The sequence below is a fragment of the Arachis stenosperma genome, chromosome 6, assembly GCF_014773155.1.
Source record: "Arachis stenosperma cultivar V10309 chromosome 6, arast.V10309.gnm1.PFL2, whole genome shotgun sequence".
NCBI lineage: Eukaryota > Viridiplantae > Streptophyta > Magnoliopsida > Fabales > Fabaceae > Arachis > Arachis stenosperma.
This window is the reverse complement of record NC_080382.1, coordinates 69,836,583-69,852,894: the sequence shown is the minus strand read 5'-3', so window position 1 is coordinate 69,852,894 and position 16,312 is coordinate 69,836,583.

The window sequence follows — 16,312 nt, the reverse complement described above, 5'->3', positions numbered from 1 at the left end:
TGCTTCATCACCTAACATAAACCAAGGAATTTTCCTCAAAGTTTTGCCATCTTATGCAATAGATTTCAATGAAATCATTCACCTCAACTTGCATATAAACTTCTTGGATCATTTGCATAGATTATGCCAAATTTCACTTAGTTCTTGGTTCATGAATGATGGAGGAAAAGTTCACAAAATTGCTCATTTATTTCAAAAAAAATGAATGAAGCTAAGCTAAAACTAACTAAACCAACTAGTAAAAATGGCAAATATGCGAATGCATCAATATTGTTGGACTTTATTTTATTTTTTAATTATATTAATAAATTTAATCATAAAATTTAAACATTTAGAAATAAAAAATTTAGTTTTTTAAAATCTTTAATTTTTTTAATAATATTTTTTTATTCACCAGATAATGCTACACCCGGACAGTTGACTTTTTTTTAGCTGCACTTGTTCATAAATTAAGAATAAACTAATTTAAAAAATTTAAAATTTTTCAATTTTTTTTGGATATTGTTAGAATTTTTTTATTTTTTTACTATTACAAAAAAAAATTAATCTTTTAGTTTAAAAAGTAAAAAAATAATAAATTTATAAATTTGTTGTTTACTGGATATTGCTGGAGTTTATTTTATTTTTTTAATTTAAATAAAAAAATTTAATCATATAATTTAAAAATTCAAAAATAAAAAATTTAGTTTTTTTAAATTTTTAAATTTTTTAATAATATATCTTTTTTTATTCACCGGATAATGCTACACCCGAACAATTGACTTTTTTTTAGCTGCACTTGTTCATAAATTAAAATAAATTAATTTAAATAATGTAAAAATTTTCATTTTTTATTTTATTGATATTTTTAAAACTTTTTATTTTTTGACTATTAGAAAAAAATTTAAATTTTAGGTTTAAAAAGTATAAAAATAACAAATGCACAGATTTGTTGTTTACGAGATATTACTGGAGTTTATTTTATTTTTCTAATTTAAATAAAAAAATTTAATCATATAATTTAAAAAATCAAAAATAAAAAAAATAGTTTTTTAAAATTTTTAATTTTTTTAATAATATATTTTTTTATTCACTGGATAATACCACACCCGAACAGTTGCCTTTTTTTTAGCTGCACTTGTTCACAAATTAAGAATAAATTAATTTAAAAAATTTGAAATTTTTAAATTTTTTTATTTTTTGGATATTTTTAGAATTTTTTATTTTATTACTATTAGAAAAAAATTTATTTTATTTTTGGTTTAAAAATAAAAAAAATAATAAATTTACAAATCTGTTGTTTACTACATATAGCTGGACTTTATTTTATTTCTAATTTAAATAAAAAAAATTTAATCATATAATTTAAAAATTCAAAAAAAAATTAGTATTTTAAAATTTTGAATTTTTTAATAATATTTTTTTATTCATTGGATAATGCTACACCTGGACAGTTGACTTTTTTAGCTGCACTTGTTCACAAATTAAGAATAAATTAATTTAAAAAATTTAAAATTTTTAAATTTTTTTTGGATATTGTAATAATTTTTTATTTTTTAATAGTAGAAAAAATTATTTTTTTAGTTTAAAAAGTAAAAAGATAATAAATTTACAGATCTGTTGTTTACTTGATATAGTTGGACTTTATTTTATTTTTCTAATTTAAATAAAAACAATTTAATCATATCATTTAAAAATTCAAAAAGAAAAAAATTAAGTTTTTTAAAATTTTTAATTTTTTTATAATATATTTTTTTATTCACCGGATAATGCTACACCCGAACAATTGACTTTTTTTAACTACACTTGTTCACAAATTAAGAATAAATTAATTTAAAAAATTTAAAATTTTTCAAATTTTTTATTTTATGGATATTTTTAGAATTTTTTATTTTTTTACTATTAGAAAAAAATTTAATTTTTGAGTTTAAAAAGTAAAAAAATAACAAATTTACAAATTTATTGTTTACGAGATATTACTAAAGTTTATTTTATTTTTCTAATTTAAATAAAAAATTTATCATATAATTTAAAAAATATATTTTTTAAAATTTTTAATTTTTTAATAATATATTTTTTTTATTCACTGGATAATGCAACACCGGAACAGTTGACTTTTTTTTAACTGCACTTGTTCACAAATTAAGAATAAATTAATTTAAAAAGTTTAAAATTTTTCAACTTTTTTATTTTTTGTATATTCTTAGAATATTTTATTTTATTACTATTAGAAATTTTTTTTGTTTAAAAATTAAAAAATAATAAATTTACAAATCTGTTGTTTACTACATATAGCTGGACTTTATTTTATTTTTCTAATTTAAATAAAAAAATTTAATCATATAATTTAAAAATGCGAAAAAAAATTTAGTATTTTAAAATTTTTAATTTTTTAATAATATTTTTTTATTGACTGAATAATGCTACACCCGGACAGTTGACTTTTCTTTAGCTGCACTTGTTCACAAATTAAGAATAAATTAATTTAAAATATTTAAAATTTTTAAATTTTTTTGGATATTGTAATAATATTTTATTTTTTTAATAGTAAAAAAAATTATTTTTTTAGTTTAAAAAGTAAAAAGATAATAAATTTACAGATCTGTTGTTTACTAGATATAGCTGGACTTTATTTTGTTTTTCTAATTTAAGTAAAAAAAATTTTATCATATCATTTAAAAATTCAAAAAGAAAAAATTAAGTTTTTTAAAATTTTTTATTTTTTTATAATATATTTTTTTATTCACCGAATAATGTTACACCCGAACAATTGACTTTTTTTAGCTACACTTTTTCACAAATTAAGAATAAATTAATTTAGAAAATTTAAAATTTTTCAACTATTTTATTTTATGGATATTTTTAAAATTTTTTATTTTTTTACTATTAGAAAAAATTTTAATTTTTTAGTTTAAAAAGTATAAAAATAACAAATTCACAGATTTGTTGTTTACGAGATATTACTAGAGTTTATTTTATTTTTCTAATTTAAATAAAAAAATTTAATCATATAATTTAAAAAATCAAAAATAAAAAATTTGCATTTTTAAATTTTATATTTTTTTAATAATATATTTTTTATTCACTGGATAATGCTACACCCGAACATTTGACTTTTTTTTAGCTGCACCTCTTCACAAATTAAGAATAAATTAATTTAAAAAATTTAAACTTTTTCAATTTTTTTATTTTTTTTGGATATTTTCAGAATTTTTTTATTTTATTTCTATTGGAAAAAATTTTATTTTATTTTTGGTTTAAAAATTAAAAAAAAAAATAAATTTCCAAATTTGTTGTTTACTACATATAGCTGGACTTTATTTTATTTCTAATTTAAATAAAAAAATTTAATCATATAATTTAAAAATGCAAAAATAATTTAGTATTTTAAAATTTTGAATTTTTTTAATAATATTTTTTTATTCACTGGATAATGCTACACCCGCACAGTTGACTTTTCTTTAGCTGCACTTGTTCACAAATTAAGAATAAATTAATTTAAAAAATTTAAAATTTTTAAATTTTTTTGGATATTGTAACAATTTTTTATTTTTTTAATAGTTGAAAAAAATTATTTTTTTAGTTTAAAAAGTAAAAAGATAATAGATTTATAGATCTGTTGTTTACTAGATATAGCTGGACTTTATTTTATTTTTCTAATTTAAATAAAAACAATTTAATCATATCATTTAAAAATTCAAAAAGAAAAATTAAGTTTTTTTAAATTTTTAATTTTTTTATAATATATATTTTTTATTCACCGGATAATGCTACACCCGAACAATTGACTTTTTTTAGCTATAATTGTTCACAAATTAAGAATAAATAAATTTAAAAAATTTAAAAATTTTCAACTTTTTTTATTTTATGGATATTTTTAGAATTTTTTATTTTTTTACTATTAGAAAAAAATTTAATTTTTTAGTTTAAAAAGTAAAAAAATAACAAATTTACAGATTTGTTGTTTACGAGATATTACTGGAGTTTATTTCATTTTTCTAATTTAAATAAAAAAATTTAATCATATAATTTAAAAATTCAAAAATAAAAAATTTAGATTCTTAAAATTTTTAATTTTTTTAATAATATATTTTTTTATTCACCGGATAATGCTACACCCGAACAGTTGACTTTTTTTAGCTACACTTGTTCACAAATTAAGAATAAATTAATTTAAAAATTTAAAATTTTCCAATTTTTTATTTTTTGGGTATTGTTAGAATTTTTTATTTTTTTACTATTAGAAAAAAATTATGTTTTTAGTTTAAAAAGTAAAAAATAATAAATTTACAGATCTGTTGTTTACTAGATATTGCTGGACTTTATTTTATTTTTTTAATTTAAATAAAAAAATTTAACAATATAATTTAAAAATTCAAAAATAAAAAATTTAGTTTTTTTAAATTTTTAATTTTTTAATAATATTTTTTTTATTCAAAAGATAATGCTACACCCAAACAGTTGATTTTTTTTAGCTGCACTTGTTCACAAATTAAGAATAAATTAATTGGAAAAATTTAAAATTTTTTAATTTTTTATTTTTTGGATATTGTTAGAATTTTTCATTTTTTTACTATTAGAAAAAAATTTATTTTTTTAGTTTAAAAAGTAAAAAATTAATAAATTTACAGATCTATTATTTACTAGATATAGCTGGACTTTATTTTATTTTTCTAACTTAAATAAAAAAATTAATCATATAATTTATAAATTCAAAACTAAAAAATTTTGTTTTTTAAAATTTTTAACTTTTTAATAATATTTTTTTATTTTTTTATTCACCGGATAATGCTACACCCAGACAGTTGACCTTTTTTAGCGGCACTTGTTCACAAATGGAAAATAAACAAATTTAAAAAAGTTAAAATTTTTCAATTTTTTATTTTTTTATACTGTTAGAATTTTTTATTTTTTTACTATTAGAAAAAAATTATTTTTAGCTTAAAAAGTAAAAATAAAATAAATTTATAGATATGTTGTTTACTATATATTGCTAGACTTTATTTTATTTTTTAATTTAAATAAATAAATTTAATCATAAAATTTAAACATTCAAAAATAAAAAATTTAGTTTTTTAAAACTTTTAATATTTTTTTATTCACCGGATAATGCTATACTTGTACAGTTGACTTTTTTTTAGCTGCATTTGTTCACAAATTAAGAATAAACTAATTTAAAAAATATAAAATTTTTCAATTTTTTTATTTTTTGTAAATTTTTAGAATTTTTTATTTTTTTACTATTAGAAAAAAGTTTAACATTTTAGTTTAAAAAGTAAAAAAATAACAAATTTACAGTTCTATTATTTACGAGATATTGCTGGAGTTTATTTTATTTTTCTAATTTATATAAAAAAATTTAATCATATAATTTAAAAATTCAACAAAAAAATTTATTTTTTTAGAATTTTTAATTTTTTAATAATATATTTTTTTATTCACCAGATAATTCTACATCTTAACAATTGACTTTTTTTTAGCTGTACTTGTTTACAAATTAAGAATAAATTAATTTAAAAAATTTAAAATTTTTCAATTTTTTTATTTTTTGGAAATTTTTAGAATTTTTTATTTTTTTACTATTACAAAAAAGGTTTAATTTTTTAGTTTAAAAAGTAAAAAAGTAACAAATTTACAGATCTATTGTTTACGAGATATTGTTGGAGTTTATTTTATTTTTCCAATTTAAATAAAAAAATTTAATCATATAATTTAAAAATTCAAAAATAAAAAAATTTAGTTTTTTAAAATTTTAAATTTTTTTAACAAAATTTTGTTTTATTTTTTATTCACCGGATAATGCTACACCCGGATAGTTGATTTTTTTTAGCTGCACTTGTTCATAAATTAAGAATAAACTAATTTAAAAAAGTTTAAAATTTTCAATTTTTTTATTTTTGTATACTGTTAGAATTTTTTATTTTTACTATTAGAAAAAAAATTATTTTTTTAGCATAAAAAGTAAAAAAAAAAATAAATTTACAGATATGTTGTTTACCAGATATTGATTGACTTTATTTTATTTTTTAATTTAAATAAATAAATTTAATCATAAAATTTAAACATTCAAAAATAAAAAATTTAGTTTTTTAAAATTTTTTATATTTTTTAATAATATTTTTTATTTTTTTATTCATCGGACAATGCTACACTTGGACAGTTGACTTTTTTTTAGCTACACTTGTTCACAAATTAAGAATAAACTAATTTAAAAAATATAAAAGTTTTTAATTTTTTATTTTTTGGAAATTTTTAGAATTTTTTATGTTTTTACTATAAAAAAAAAGTTTAATTTATTAGTTTAAAAAGTAAAAAAATAACAAATTTATAGATCTGTTGTTTACGAGATATTGCTAGAGTTTATTTTATTTTTCTAATTTAAATAAAAAAATTTAATCATATAATTTAAAATTCAAAAATAAAAAATTTAGTTTTTATGATTTTTAATTTTTTTAATAAAATTTTATTATATTTTTTTATCATCAGATAATGCTACACACGGACAGTTGTACTTTTTTTTAGCTGCACTTGTTCACAAATTAAGAATAAACTAATTTAAAAAAATTAAAATTTTTCAATTTTTTTATTTTTTTATATTGTTAGAATTTTTTATTTTTTTACTATTAGAAAAAATTTATTTTTTTAGCTTAAAATGTAAAAAAAATAAATTTACAGATATGTTGTTTACCAGATATTGCTTGACTTTATTTTATTTTTTAATTTAAATAAATAAATTTAATCATAAAATTTAAAAATTCAAAAATAAAAAATTTAGTTTTTTAAAATTTTTAATATTTTTTAATAATATTTTTTATTTTTTTATTCATCGGATAATGCTACACTTGGATAGTTGACTTTTTTTTTAGCTGCACTTGTTCACATATTAAGAATAAACTAATATAAAAAATATAAAATTTTTCAATTTTTTATTTTTTGGAAATTTTTAGAATTTTTTAGGTTTTTACTATTAGAAAAAAAGTTTAATTTTTTAGTTTAAAAAGTAAAAAAATAACAAATTTATAGATCTGTTGTTTATAAGATATTGCTGGAGTTTATCTTATTTTTCTAATTTAAATAAAAAAATTTAATCATATAATTTAAAATTCAAAAATAAAAAATTTACTTTTTAAGATTTTTAATTTTTTTAATAAAATTTTATTTTATTTTTTTATCATCAGATAATGCTACACCCGGACAGTTGACTTTTTTTTAGCTGCACCTGTTCACAAATTAAGAATAAACTAATTTAAAAAATTTAAAATTTTTCAATTTTTTATTTTTTTATATTGTTAGAATTTTTTATTTTTTTACTATTAGAAAAAAAATATTTTTTTAGCTTAAAAAGTAAAAAAAAATTTACAGATATGTTGTTTACCAGATATTGCTTGACTTTATTTTATTTTTTAATTTAAATAAATAAATTTAATCAAAAAATTTAAAAATTCAAAAATAAAAAATTTAGTTTTTTAAAATTTTTAATATTTTTTTAATAATATTTTTTATTTTTTTATTCATCGGACAATGCTACACTTGGACAGTTAACATTTTTTTAGCTGCACTTGTTCACAAATTAAGAATAAACTAATTTAAAAAATATAAAATTTTTCAATTTTTTATTTTTTGGAAATTTTTAGAATTTTTTATGTTTTTACTATTAGAAAAAAAAGTTTAATTTTTTAGTTTAAGAAGTAAAAAAATAACAAATTTATAGATCTATTGTTTACGAGATATTGCTGGAGTTTATTTTATTTTTCTAATTTAAATAAAATATTTTAATCATATAATTTAAAATTCAAAAATAAAAAATTTAGTTTTTAAGATTTTTAATTTTTTTAATAAAATTTTATTTTATTTTTTTATCATCAGATAATGCTACACCCGGAAAATTGACTTTTTTTTAGCTGCACTTGTTCACAAATTAAGAATAAAGTAATTTTAAAAAGTTAAAACTTTTCAATTTTTTATTTTTTTATAATGTTAGAATTTTTTATTTTTATACTATTAGAAAAAAATTATTTTTTTAGCTTAAAAAATAAAAAGATAACAAATTTATAGATCTGTTGTTTACGAGATATTGCTGGAGTTTATTTTATTTTTCTAATTTAAATAAAATATTTTAGTAATATAATTTAAAATTCAAAAATAAAAAATTTAGTTTTTAAGATTTTTAATTTTTTAATAAAATTTTATTTTATTTTTTTATCATCAGATAATGCTACACCCGGAAAGTTGACTTTTTTTTAGCTGCACTTGTTCACAAATTAAGAATAAACTAATTTAAAAAATTTAAAATTTTTCAATTTTTTTATTTTTTTATATTGTTAGAATTTTTTAGTTTTTTACTATTAGAAAAAAATTATTTTTTTAGCTTAAAAAGTAAAAAAAAATAAATTTACAGATATGTTGTTTACTAGATATTGCTTGACTTTATTTTATTTTTTAATTTAAATAAATAATTTTAATCATAAAATTTAAACATTCAAAAATTAAAAATTTAGTTTTTTAAAATTTTTAATATTTTTTAATAATATTTTTTATTTTTTTATTCATCGGACAATGCTACACTTGGACAGTTGACTTTTTTTTAGCTGCACTTGTTCACAAATTAAGAATAAACTAATTTAAAAAATATAAAATTTTTCAATTTTTTATTTTTTGGAAATTTTTAGAATTTTTTATGTTTTTACTATTAGAAAAAAATTTTAATTTTTTAGTTTAAAAAGTAAAAAATAACAAATTTATAGATCTCTTGTTTACGAGATATTGCTGGAGTTTATTTTATTTTTCTAATTTAAACAAAAAATTTTAATCATATAATTTAAAATTCAAAAATAAAAATTTAGTTTTTAAGATTTTTAATTTTTTTAATAAAATTTTATTTTATTTTTTTATCATCAGATAATGCAACACCCGGACAGTTGACTTTTTTTTAGCTGCACTTGTTCACAAATTAAGAATAAACTAATTTAAAATTTTTAAATTTTTTTATTTTTTTATATTGTTAGAATTTTTTATTTTTTTACTATTAGAAAAAAATTATTTTTTTACCTTAAAAAGTAAAAAAAAATAAATTTACAGATATGTTGTTTACTAGATATTGCTAGACTTTATTTTATTTTTTAATTTAAATAAATAATTTTAATCATAGAATTTAAACATTCAAAAATAAAAAATTTAGTTTTTTAAAATTTTTAATTTTTTTAATAAAATTTTATTTTATTTTTTTATTCACCGGATAATGCTACACCCTTACAGTTGACTTTTTTTAGCTGCACTTGTTCACAAATTAAGAATAAAGTAATTTAAAAAAGTTAAAAATTTTCAATTTTTTATTTTTTTATAGTGTTAAAATTTTTTATTTTTTTACTATTAGAAAAAAATTATTTTTTTAGCTCAAAAAGTAAAAAAAAATAAATTTACAGATATGTTGTTTACCAGATATTGCTTGACTTTATTTTATTTTTTAATTTAAATAAATAAATTTAATCATAAAATTTAAACATTCAAAAATAAAAAATTTAGTTTTTTAAAATTTTAATATTTTTTAATAATATTTTTTATATTTTTATTCATCGGACAATGCTACACTTGGACAGTTGACTTTTTTTTAGCTGCACTTGTTCACAAATTAAGAATAAACTAATTTAAAAAATATAAAATTTTTCAATTTTTTATTTTTTGGAAATTTTTAGAATTTTTTATGTTTTTACTATTAGAAAAAAGATTAATTTTTTAGCTTAAAAATTAAAAAGTAAAAAAATAACAAATTTATAAATCTGTTGTTTACGAGATATTGCTGGAGTTTATTTTATTTTTCTAATTTAAATAAAATATTTAATCATAAAATTTAAAATTAAAAAATAAATAATTGAGTTTTTAATATTTTTAATTTTTTTAATAAAATTTTATTTTATTTTTTTATCATCAGATAATGCTACACCCGGACAGTTGACTTTTTTTTAGCTGCACTTGTTCACAAATTAAGAATAAACTAATTTAAAAAATTTAAAATTTTTCAATTTTTTATTTTTTTATATTGTTAGAATTTTTTATTTTTTTACTATTAGAAAAAAAATTATTTTTTTAGCTTAAAAAGTAAAAAAAGGAAATTTACAAATATGTTGTTTACCAGATATTGCTTGACTTTATTTTATTTCTTAATTTAAAAATAAATTTAATCATAAAATTTAAACATTCAAAAATAAAAAATTTAGTTTTTTAAAATTTTTAATATTTTTTAATAATATTTTTTATTCTTTTATTCATCGGAAAATGCTACATTTGGACAGTTGACTTTTTTTTTAGCTGTACTTGTTCACAAATTAAGGAAAAATTAATTTAAAAAAATAAAATTTTTCAATTTTTTATTTTTTGGATATTTTTAGAATTTTTTATGTTTTTACTATTAGAAAAAAAGTTTAATATTTTAGTTTAAAAAGTAAAAAAAAAACAAATTTATAGATCTGTTGTTTACGAGATATTGCTGGAGTTTATTTTATTTTTCTAATTTAAATAAAATTTTAATCATATAATTTAAAATTCAAAAATAAAAAATTTAGTTTTTAAGATTTTTAATTTTTTTAATAAAATTTTATTTTATTTTTTTATCATTAGATAATGCTACACCCGGACAATTGACTTTTTTTTAGCTGCACTTGTTCACAAATTAAGAATAAACTAATTTAGAAAATTTAAATTTTTTCAATTTTTTATTTTTTTATATTGTTAGAATTTTTTATTTTTTTACTATTAGAAAAAAAATTATTTTTTAGCTTAAAAAGTAAAAGAAAAAATAAATTTACAGATATGTTGTTTACCAGATATTGCTTGACTTTATTTTATTTTTTAATTCAAATAAATAAATTTAATCAAAAAATTTATAAATTCAAAGATAAAAAATTTAGTTTTTTAAAATTTTTAATATTTTTTAATAATATTTTTTATTTTTTTATTCATCGGACAATGCTACACTTGGACAGTTGACATTTTTTTAGCTGCACTTGTTCACAAATTAAGAATAAACTAATTTAAAAAATATAAAATTTTTCAATTTTTTATTTTTTGGAAATTTTTAGAATTTTTTATGTTTTTACTATTAGAAAAAAGATTAATTTTTTAGTTTAAAAAGTAAAAAAATAACAAATTTATAAATCTGTTGTTTACGAGATATTGCTGGAGTTTATTTTATTTTTCTAATTTAAATAAAATATTTAATCATAAAATTTAAAATTAAAAAATAAATAATTGAGTTTTTAATATTTTTAATTTTTTTAATAAAATTTTATTTTATTTTTTTATAATCAGATAATGCTACACCCGGACAGTTGACTTTTTTTTAGCTGCACTTGTTCACAAATTAAGAATAAACTAATTTAAAAAATTTAAAATTTTTCAATTTTTTATTTTTTTATATTGTTAGAATTTTTTATTTTTTTACTATTAGAAAAAAATTATTTTTTTAGCTTAAAAAGTAAAAAAAGAAAATTTACAGATATGTTGTTTACCAGATATTGCTTGACTTTATTTTATTTTTTAATTTAAAAATAAATTTAATCATAAAATTTAAACATTCAAAAATAAAAAATTTAGTTTTTTTAAAATTTTAATATTTTTTAATAATATTTTTTATTCTTTTATTCATCGGAAAATGCTACATTTGGACAGTTGACTTTTTTTTTAGCTGCACTTGTTCACAAATTAAGGAAAAACTAATTTAAAAAAATAAAATTTTTCAATTTTTTATTTTTTGGAAATTTTTAGAATTTTTTATGTTTTTACTATTAGAAAAAAGTTTAATATTTTAGTTTAAAAAGTAAAAAAATAACAAATTTATAGATCTGTTGTTTACGAGATATTGCTGGAGTTTATTTTATTTTTCTAATTTAAATAAAATTTTAATCATATAATTTAAAATTCAAAAATAAAAAATTTAGTTTTTAAGATTTTTAATTTTTTTAATAAAATTTTATTTTATTTTTTTATCATCAGATAATGCTACACCCGGACAATTGACTTTTTTTTAGCTGCACTTGTTCACAAATTAAGAATAAACTAATTTAGAAAATTTAAATTTTTTCAATTTTTTATTTTTTTATATTGTTAGAATTTTTTATTTTTTTACTATTAGAAAAAAATTATTTTTTAGCTTAAAAAGTAAAAAAAAAATTTACAAATATGTTGTTTACTAGATATTGCTCGACTTTATTTTATTTTTTAATTTAAATAAATAAATTTAATCAAAAAATTTAAAAATTCAAAAATAAAAAATTTAGTTTTTTAAAATTTTTAATATTTTTTAATAATATTTTTTATTTTTTTATTCATCGGACAATGCTACACTTGGACAGTTGACATTTTTTTAGCTGCACTTGTTCACAAATTAAGAATAAACTAATTTAAAAAATATAAAATTTTTCAATTTTTTTATTTTTTGGAAATTTTTAGAATTTTTTATGTTTTTACTATTAGAAAAAAAAGTTTAATTTTTTAGTTTAAGAAGTAAAAAAATAACAAATTTATAGATCTATTGTTTACGAGATATTGCTGGAGTTTATTTTATTTTTCTAATTTAAATAAAATATTTTAATCATATAATTTAAAATTCAAAAATAAAAAAATTTAGTTTTTAAGATTTTTAATTTTTTTAATAAAATTTTATTTTATTTTTTTATCATCGGATAATGCTACACCCGGACAGTTGACTTTTTTTTAGCTGCATTTGTTCACAAATTAAGAATAAAGTAATTTAAAATAGTTAAAACTTTTCAATTTTTTATTTTTTTATAATGTTAGAATTTTTTATTTTTTTACTATTAGAAAAAAATTATTTTTTTAGCTTAAAAAGTAAAAAAATAACAAATTTATAGATCTGTTGTTTACGAGATATTGCTGGAGTTTATTTTATTTTTCTAATTTAAATAAAATATTTTAGTAATATAATTTAAAATTCAAAAATAAAAAATTTAGTTTTTAAGATTTTTAATTTTTTTAATAAAATTTTATTTTATTTTTTTATCATCAGATAATGCTACACCCGGACAGTTGACTTTTTTTTAGCTGCACTTGTTCACAATTTAAGAATAAACTAATTTAAAAAATTTAAAATTTTTCAATTTTTTATTTTTTTATATTTTTAGAATTTTTTATTTTTTTACTATTTGGAAAAAATTATTTTTTTAGCTTAAAAAGTAAAAAAATAAATTTACAGATATGTTGTTTACTAGATATTGCTAGACTTTATTTTATTTTTTAATTTAAATAAATAATTTTAATCATAGAATTTAAACATTCAAAAATAAAAAATTTAGTTTTTTAAAATTTTTAATATTTTTTAATAATATTTTTTATTTCTTTATTCATCAGACAATGCTACACTTGGACAGTTGACTTTTTTTTAGTTGCACTTGTTCACAAATTAAGAATAAACTAATTTAAAAAATATAAAATTTTTCAATGTTTTATTTTTTCCAAATTTTTAGAATTTTTTATGTTTTTACTATTAGAAAAAAAGTTTAATTTTTTAGTTTAAAAATTAAAAAATAACAAATTTATAGATCTGTTGTTTACGAGATATTGCTGGAGTTTATTTTATTTTTCTAATTTAAATAAAATATTTTAATCATATAATTTAAAATTCAAAAATAAAAAATTTAGTTTTTAAGATTTTTAATTTTTTTAATAAAATTTTATTTTATTTTTTTATCATCGGATAATGCTACACCCGGACAGTTGACTTTTTTTTAGCTGCACTTGTTCACAAATTAAGAATAAACTAATTTTAAAATTTTAAAATTTTTCAATTTTTTATTTTTTATATTGTTAGAATTTTTTATTTTTTTACTATTAGAAAAAAATTTTTTTAGCTTAAAACGTAAAAAAAATAAATTTACAGATATGTTGTTTACTAGATATTGCTAGACTTTATTTTATTTTTTAATTTAAAAAAATAATTTTAATCATAGAATTTAAACATTCAAAAATAAAAAATTTAGTTTTTTAAAATTTTTAATTTTTTAATAAAATTTTGTTTTATTTTTTTATTCACCGGATAATGCTACACCCGGACAGTTAACTTTTTTTAGCTACACTTGTTCACAAATTAAGAATAAAGTAATTTAAAAAAGTTAAAACTTTTCAATTTTTTATTTTTTTATAATGTTAAAATTTTTTATTTTTTTACTATTAGAAAAAAAATTATTTTTTTAGCTTAAAAAGTAAAAAAATAAAAAATTTATAGATCTGTTGTTTACGAGATATTGCTGGAGTTTATTTTATTTTTATAATTTAAATAAAATATTTTAATAATATAATTTAAAATTCAAAAATAAAAAATTTAGTTTTTAAGATTTTTAATTTTTTTAATAAAATTTTATTTTATTTTTTTATCATCAGATAATGGTACACCCGGACAGTTGACTTTTTTTATCTGCACTTGTTCACAAATTAAGAATAAACTAATTTAAAAAAATTAAAATTTAAAATTTTTTTTATTTTTTTATATTGTCAGAATTTTTTATTTTTTTACTATTAAAAAAATTATTTTTTAGCTTAAAAAGTAAAAAAAAATAAATTTACAGATATGTTGTTTACCAGATATTGCTTGACTTTATTTTATTTTTAATTTAAATAAATAAATTTAATCATAAAATTTAAAAATTCAAAAATTAAAAATTTAGTTTTTTAAATTTTTTAAAATTTTTTAATAATATTTTTTATATTTTTATTCATCGGACAATGCTACACTTGGACAGTTGACTTTTTTTTAGCTGCACTTGTTCACAAATTAAGAATAAACTAATTTAAAAAATATAAAATTTTTCAATTTTTTATTTTTTGGAAATTTTTAGAATATTATATGCTTTTACTATTAGAAAAAAGATTAATTTTTTAGTTTAAAAAGTAAAAAAATAACAAATTTATAGATCTGTTGTTTACGAGATATTGCTGGAGTTTATTTTATTTTTCTAATTTAAATAAAAATTAATCATAAATTTAAAATTAAAAAATAAATAATTGAGTTTTTAATATTTTTAATTTTTTAATAAAATTTATTTTATTTTTTATCATCAGATAATGCTACACCCGGACAGTTGACTTTTTTTTAGCTGCACTTGTTCACAAATTAAGAATAAACTATTTAAAAAATTTAAAATTTTTCAATTTTTTTATTTTTTATATGTTAGAATTTTTTTTTTTACTATTAGAAAAAAAATTATTTTTTTAGCTTAAAAAGTAAAAAAAGAAAATTTACAGATATGTTTTTACCAGATATTGCTTGACTTTATTTATTTTTAATTTAAAAATAAATTAATCAAATTTAAACATTCAAAAATAAAAAATTTAGTTTTTTTAAAATTTTTAATATTTTTTAATAATTTTTTATTCTTTTATTCATCGAAAAATGCTACATTGGACAGTTGACTTTTTTTTTAGCAGCCTTGTCACAAAATTAAGGAAAAACTAATTTAAAAAAAAATAAATTTTTCAATTTTTTATTTTTGGATTTTTTAGAATTTTTTATGTTTTTACTATTAGAAAAAAAGTTTAATATTTTTTAAAAAGTAAAAAAATAACCAATATATAGATCTGTTGTTTACGAGATATTGCTGGAGTTTATTTTATTTTTTCTAATTTAAATAAAATTTTAACATCAATAATTTAAAAAATTCAAAAATAAAAAATTTAGTTTTTAAGATTTTAATTTTTTTTAATAAAATTTTATTTTATTTTTTATCATCCGATCATGCTACACACGACAATTGACTTTTTTTAGCTGCACTTGTTCACAAATTAAGAATAAAATAATTAGAAAATTTAAATTTTTTCAATTTTTTATTTTTTTATATTGTTAGATTTTTTATTTTTTACTATTAGAAAAAAAATTTTTTTTAGCTTAAAAAGTAAAAAAAAAATAAATTTACAGATATGTTTTTACTAGATATTGCTTGACTTTATTTTATTTTTAATTTAAATAAATAAATTTAATCAAAAAATTTAAAAATTCAAAAATAAAAAATTTAGTTTTTTAAAATTTTTAATATTTTTTAATAATTTTTTATTTTTTTATTCATCGGACAATGCTACCTTGGACAGTTGACATTTTTTTAGCTGCACTTGTTCACAAATTAGAATAAACTAATTTAAAAATATAAAATTTTTCAATTTTTTTATTTTTTGGAAATTTTTAGAATTTTTTTTTTTACTATAGAAAAAAAAGTTTAATTTTTTAGTTTAAGAAGTAAAAAACAACAAATTATAGATCTATATGTTTACGAGATATTGCTGGAGTTTATTTTATTTTTCTAATTTAAATAAATTTTAATATAATTAAAAT